General features: G+C 53.2%; 1 long non-coding RNA gene across 1 annotated transcript; it reads right to left on the reverse strand.

Moving 5' to 3' along the window:
• Nucleotides 1-4,023: 4,023 nt before the first annotated feature.
• Nucleotides 4,024-4,792, reverse strand: LOC136571159 (uncharacterized). The gene is made up of 3 exons (XR_010785661.1): nt 4,762-4,792; nt 4,323-4,526; nt 4,024-4,242 (listed from the first exon to the last, which is right to left on the reverse strand). It is a non-coding gene; the product is annotated as an uncharacterized lncRNA (long non-coding RNA).
• Nucleotides 4,793-6,099: the final 1,307 nt, after the last annotated feature.

Genomic DNA, 6,099 nt, shown 5'->3' on the forward strand with positions numbered 1-6,099 from the left:
CGAGTCCCCGGGACTTCTCCTATTGCACCAGGCTATGCAGCAGGGCAGAGCAGCTCCGGCACAAATGTGTGCGCAGACACCCGTGACACAGGACAGGACAAACAACGGGGACACAACAGGAACAGAAATCTCTGGGTAAGGAAAATGACAGCGAGCACCGAGAGGACGCAAAATTAGAAGACCGAGGTGAAACTGATGGCGGGCTGATGAAGTTCAGAGAACCCTGGAGGAACAAGATGCTAAGTGAATGATTTATTCCAAGAACTGCAAAGATGGATGCCCGAGAATCCTACGGTCAGAAGCCTCTACCTGTCCCCACATTCTTACAAGTCCTAATCCATCATAACAGAACCTTGCAGGGTGCAGCTGTCTGTACAGCTCAGAACAAGACCTGACAAGACATCTGACTGGATGCTTCGAAGAAGAGTTGCTATTCTGATACCTGTCTGAGCTACCGAGTTAAAAGTTCCATGGCATCGGTGCCAGGGCAAGGAACGCTGAGAGTACAGATGCTAAGACTGGTGCCAAGGTTTCTGACATGCCCCTCAAAGGGCTATGATAAACAACACATAATACACAAAAGACAAGGGACACAATACACACCGGGACTGCTCTGCCCTGCTCACCTCAGCACTGGGATCAAAAGTGAGATTTTGCTTTTATGGGGCCTAAGGGGCCACTTCATGGACACTCCTCACCGCCAAAGAGGACTCAAACCCCCCCCTCCCAGTAATTCCCAAACCAGCACCCTGCTTTCATCCCCCATGGGGGTCGTGGCCCTCTACTTCTCTCTCAGACATCCGGGGATGCCGGTCTCAGGTGCGAAGAAAGGAAACCTCGTCAGCCGGGAAGGTCCTGCTGGCACCAGGCTGGTGTCTCTTAGACAGCTATATTAAAGAAAACCAAACATCAAGGCCGGATCGTGGCACCACATCGGCCAAAACCCCACAAGCCTGCGACTCACCCTTCTCCTAAGAAGGCCCGGCTCCTCGGGCCGCACGCTCCGGCCGCGCTCGGAGGCCGACGCCGTCGTCGTGGGGTACGCCTGGGTTAAGAGGACAGGAGGTGACGTGGCATTGCTGAAACCTGAGCGGACCCTCGCTCCTCCTCCCTACTTCCCTGACTCACCGCAACTCCACGGCAGTTCCTGATGGCTGCCTGGAACGCAGGGCTCGTGAGAGCGGCAAACCCGGTCCGTCGGCCCGTTGGGGATGGGAGCTTGGCATGCTCCGAGCAGATGGCCTAAGGAACAAAAACGAGAATGGAGACTTAGACTTGCCCCAGGAATTGAGACCTCAGCAACAAGCAAGGCTACTGCTCACTGCTCACCTTACCCTCTTGCACTTGACTGCTGAGATCCAGCTATACTTCCTAAAAATAAAGACAAAGAACAGCGCTGTAACAGGGCCACACTTGACACTCCCCCTGCACAGACAAATGGTGACGGACCTGCTCAGGGGAACCCCCTCACCCAGGAGGGGGTGCTCTGCCGTGGATGCAATGCATCTGCACCTGCAAGAGAGTTAGAACATATGTCAAACACCTGCAGGATGACTCAAAAGCTGCAAACACCTTATATCAATCTAGGAACAGCATCTAGAGTCCAAGTACACCCCACATGAAAAATTTCAACCCCCCAGGGCTTGTCCTATTACACCAGGCTATGCGGCAGGGCAGAGCAGCTCCGGCACAAATATGTGCGGACACCCGTGACACAGGACACACAGGACACGACAAACAATGGGCACACAACACGGACAGAAATCTCTTGGCAAAAAAGATAACTGCAAGGACCGAGAGCATGCCAAATGAGATGACCGAGGTGAGACTGATGGCAAGCTGACGTGGCTCAGAAAACCCTGGAGGAACAAGATGCTAACTGAATGATTTATTCCAAGAACTGCAAATATGGATGCCCGAGAATCCTACGGTCAGAAGCCTCTACCTGTCCTCACATTCTTTCAAGCCCTAATCTGCCATAATGGATCCTGGCAGGGCATAGTTGTCTGTACAGCTCAGAACAAGACCTGACAAGACATCTGACCGGATGCTTCCAAAGAGAGATGCAATTCTGATACATGTCTGAGCTCCCCAGGCAAAGGTTGTATGGCATGGGTGGCAGACCAAGAAATGCAGAGATCACAGAGGATAAGAACAATGCCAAGGTTTCTGACAGGCCCCTCAAAGGGCTAAGGTAAGAGACATGAGATACCCAAACAACACACAAGGCACGATAGACAAGGGACATAATACACACCGGGACCGCTCTGCCCTGCGCACCGCAGCACTGGGATCAAAAGTGAGACTTGGCTTTTATGTGGCCTAAGGGGCTGCTTCATGGACACCCCCCCACCTCCAAAGTGGACTCAAAAACCCATCCCAGTATTTCCCAAACCAGTACCCTGCTTTCATCCCCCCTGAGGGTCCTAGCCCTCTACTTCTCTCTCAGACATCCGGGGATGCCGGTCTCAGGTGCGAAGAAAGGAAACCTCGTCAGCCGGGAAGGTCCTGCTGGCACCGGGCTGGTGTCTCTTAGACAGCTATATTAAAGAAAAACAAACATCAATGCCGGATCGTGGCACCACATTGGCCAAAACCCCACAAGTCTGCTACTCACCGTGCTCCTAAGAACGCTCAGCTGCTCGGGCCGCACGCTTAGGGCACGCTCGGAGACCGAGGCCGTCGCCACAGGGGATGCCTGGGTTAAGAGGAGATGAGGTGATTTGGCACGGCTGAAACCTGAGTGGACCCTCGCTCCTCCCCCCTACTTCCCTGACTCACCACAACTCCTCAGCACTTGCCGGAGGCCACCAGGATGGCACCTTTAAATAGAAAAGTTCAGGGCTTCATCACCAAGTCCTGTAATGCATCCACAGGGCTCACATTTGCAGGAAACCCGGAGCATCGGCCGGCTGGTGACGGGGGCTCGGCATACTCCGAGTGGATTGCCTAAAGCGCACAAACGAGAATGGAAGCTTAGAGCTGCACCAGAAATTGAGACCTGAGCAATAACAACTGCTTCTCTCCACTGCTCACCTTGACTGCTGGTATCCAGATTTGCTTCCTAAAAAGAAAGACAAAGAACAGTGCTGTAACAGATGCATCATTTACACTTCTGCTGCAGAGACAAACGGGGCCTCACCTGCGCGGGGGAAACCCCTCACCCGGGATGGGGCCCTCTGGCACACATTTAATCCATCTGAATCTGAAAAAAAAGTTAGGACAAAACTCAAACTGTTGCAGGATAACTTAGGAGCTCCAGACGTCTTGTGTCCATCTACAAATCCCATCTAGAGTCCAACTACACCCCACATTACAAACTCCCAGGGACTTCCCCTATTGCACCGGGCTATGCGGCAGGGCAGAGCAGCTCCGGCACAAATGTGTGTGCTGACACCCGTGACACGGGACAGGACGCGACAGACAGGGGGGACACAACAGGGACAGAAAGCTCCTGGCAAGGAAAGTGGCTGCAGGGACTGAGAGAATGCAAAAGGAGATGACCGAGGTGAGACTGATGGCAACCTGATGAGGCTCAGAGAACCCTGGAGGAAGATGCTGGCTGAAGGATTTATTCCAAGAACTGCAAAGATGGATACCCAGGAATCCTACGGTCAGAATCCTCTCCCTAACCTCGCATTCTTACAAAGCCTAATCCGTTGAAATGGAGCATTGAGGAGCACGGCTGTCCGTGCAGCTCAGAACAAGACCTGAAAAGCCACCCGACTGGATGCTTCCAAAGAGAGATGCAATTCTGATGCCTGTCGGAGCTACCGAGTCAAAAGGTCAATGGTCTGGGTACCAGGCCAAGGAATGCAGAGATTACAGATGCTAACAGTGATGCCAGGGTTTCTGCTTGGCTCCTCAAAGGCCTAAGGTAAAGGACATGACACATCCAACCACACAGAACACTCAATAGACAATTGACACAGTACACACCGGCACTGCTCTGCCCTGCGCACCTCAGCACTGAGATCAAAAGTGAGACTTTGCTTTTATTTCCCCCCCAAGCCTAAGGGGCCGCTTCGTGGACACCCCTGTCTCCAAAGCGGACTCAGAAACCCCTCCCGGTGGGTCCCTGCCCTGCGCCCTGGTTTCATCCCCTCTGTGGGTCGTAGCCCTCTACTTATCTCTCAGGCATCTGGGGATGCCGGTCTGTGTCAGGTGCAAGGGAAGGCTGCCTCGACAGCTGGGAAGGTCCTGCTGGCACTGTTGTTAAACAGCTTCCTGTTGTTTCTTCGTCTGCTCCAATAAAGAAAACGAAATATCAATGCATAACCTCAGCAGCACATTGGCCAAAACCCAACAATTCTGCCACTCACTCTTTTCCCAAGAATGCCCGGCTCCTGGGGCCGCACGCTTCAGCCACACTCGGAGGCTGACGCCATCGTCGTGGGTACGCCTGGGCTAAGAGGAGACGAGGTGATGTGGCGCTGCTGAAACCTGAGCGGAGCCTCGCTCCTCCTCCCTACTTCCCTGACTCAACGCAACTCCTCGGCCATTGCTGAAGGCTGCCCTGGTGACACCTTTAAACAGAAAAGGCAGAGGCTTCATCGCCGAGTCCCGTGATACTTCCCCAGGGCTCGGGAGAGCGGCAAACCCGGCGCGTCGGCCGGTTGGTGCCTGGGGCTTGGCGTACTCCGAGCGGATTGCCTAAAGCGCAGAAACAGGAACAGATGCTTAGAGCTGCACCAGAAAGTGAGACTGGAGCAATAACAACTGCTTCTGTACGCTACTCAGTGCTCACCTTGCCCACCTCACCTTGACTGCTGATGTCCAGCTTTACTTCCTAAAAAGAAAAAGAACAGAGCTGTAACAGAGTCACACTTTACACTCCCCCTGCAGAGACAAACGGTGACTGACCTGCTCGGGGGAACCTCCTCACTCGGGATGGGTGGATGGATTTTGCCCTGGATTTTATCCTTCTGTGTCTGAAAGAAAGCGAGGACAAACGTCAAAGGGCTGCAGGATATCTTCACAGCTCCAAACATCTTCTGTCTATCTAGGAATATCATCTAGAGTCTGGCAACACCCCACAAACTGCCTGTCCCTGAGCCTTGTCCTATTGCAGCAGCCTCTGCGGCAGGGCAGAGCAGCTCCGGCACAAACATGTGCAGACACCCGTGACACAGAACGTGACAAACGGGGGGACGTTAAACACGACACATTATACTTGTGGTGAGGGCCTCGAGGGGAAAAGGCAAAAGGGACCCCAAAGACACAGTAGGTAACACGGTACACCGGACAACACGACGTGGACCGGAACTGCTCTGCCCTGCCCGCCTGCACGCTGCCATCAAATGTGGAGTCTCTCCCTTGAGCTGTCCTAAGAGGCCCCTTGGAGAAGATTGCTTTTCCCTCTGCTAATTTTTCCATCTGTCCCAGGAACTCCCAACCCACTGCTCTCCCATCTCCAGGCCGTGGCCCCGACTTATCTTTTGGATGATCGGCGATGTGAATCCACGTTGCACCTGAAATGAGTCTGCCTCGGAGGGCCCCGTGATCGCCTGTTAGCCTCTCGGTCAGCTACAATAAAGAAAACCAAAACCAACGTATGAGTTCAGAGTTATGTGGGCCAAATCCCAGCAAGTCAGCTACTTGCCCTCTCCTGAGTGTGCCTGGCTCCTTCAGGCTCCACCTTCATCCTGATTCCAAGGGTGTGGCCTTTATTATGAGTGGCACCTGGGTTAGAGAAAAGCAAAGTTAAATGGCATTCCTGTGAGTGCACTGGATGACCTTGTGTGAGGAAGACATGGGAATGCCTCTGCTATGCTTCTGAAAAGCCTTGTGTGCGGGGGCCCTCAGATAAACACCCTTTCTCACCCTGCTGCCTGCAAACCCCCCTGCCCCCCAATAACTCCTAACTGGATACCTGCTCACCCTCCCTCTCCCAGTCACAACCCTCAACTCACCTGAAGCCTCAGTCTCAAACATCATTTTTGACACTGGGCAGATGCCTCCTGTGACATGATGAATCTGCTGAAAGAAGTGCTGTGCTTGACACAACCTGGGATCTCTGGAAGCTGTGCACCTCCTAAAAACAATAAAAACACAAAACAAGAACAAAACCAGAAATTGCAAATGCACTTTACCACCCCT

The sequence above is a fragment of the Molothrus aeneus genome, unplaced genomic scaffold (genome assembly GCF_037042795.1).
Source record: "Molothrus aeneus isolate 106 unplaced genomic scaffold, BPBGC_Maene_1.0 scaffold_80, whole genome shotgun sequence".
NCBI classification, from domain to species: domain Eukaryota; kingdom Metazoa; phylum Chordata; class Aves; order Passeriformes; family Icteridae; genus Molothrus; species Molothrus aeneus.